Raw genomic sequence first — 386 nt, 5'->3', positions numbered from 1 at the left:
AATGTTAGACTACTAATCATTCAGTCATTCACAGGTCTGAAGTCTGAGCTTAGCCTCTCTCCTCTCTGCCACCTACTGGCCCACATATAACACAGCAGCTGTACCTGCAGTGTCTCTAGGGTCAGGGAACAGCAGGACCAATGAATTGTTGAAGAAATCAAAGGGATAGTTGAAAAGTTACCAGAGTCAAGTGAAGTGAAGTGTAGTTCCTTGGAATCTTTGGAATACGACAGAGGCAGTGCTAGAAGAGAGTTAATATCTATTAATATATTCAGACAAAACACCAAAGAACAAAACATTTAGAAAAAGAAGAATAAGCCAAATCTAAAAATAGTAGATAGTAAGAAATAATAAAGACTGGGAACAAAATTAATGAAATCAAGACT

General features: G+C 37.3%; 1 non-coding gene across 1 annotated transcript; it reads right to left on the bottom strand.

The window, feature by feature from the left end:
* Positions 1–126, bottom strand: LOC120101307 (small nucleolar RNA SNORA17). The gene has a single exon (XR_005501681.1). It is a non-coding gene; the product is annotated as a small nucleolar RNA SNORA17 (small nucleolar RNA).
* Positions 127–386: the final 260 nt, after the last annotated feature.

The sequence above is a fragment of the Rattus norvegicus genome, chromosome 2, assembly GCF_036323735.1.
Source record: "Rattus norvegicus strain BN/NHsdMcwi chromosome 2, GRCr8, whole genome shotgun sequence".
Lineage (NCBI taxonomy): Eukaryota > Metazoa > Chordata > Mammalia > Rodentia > Muridae > Rattus > Rattus norvegicus.
Note: the sequence above shows the minus strand (reverse complement) of the source record. Positions and strands in the feature narration are given on the sequence as shown.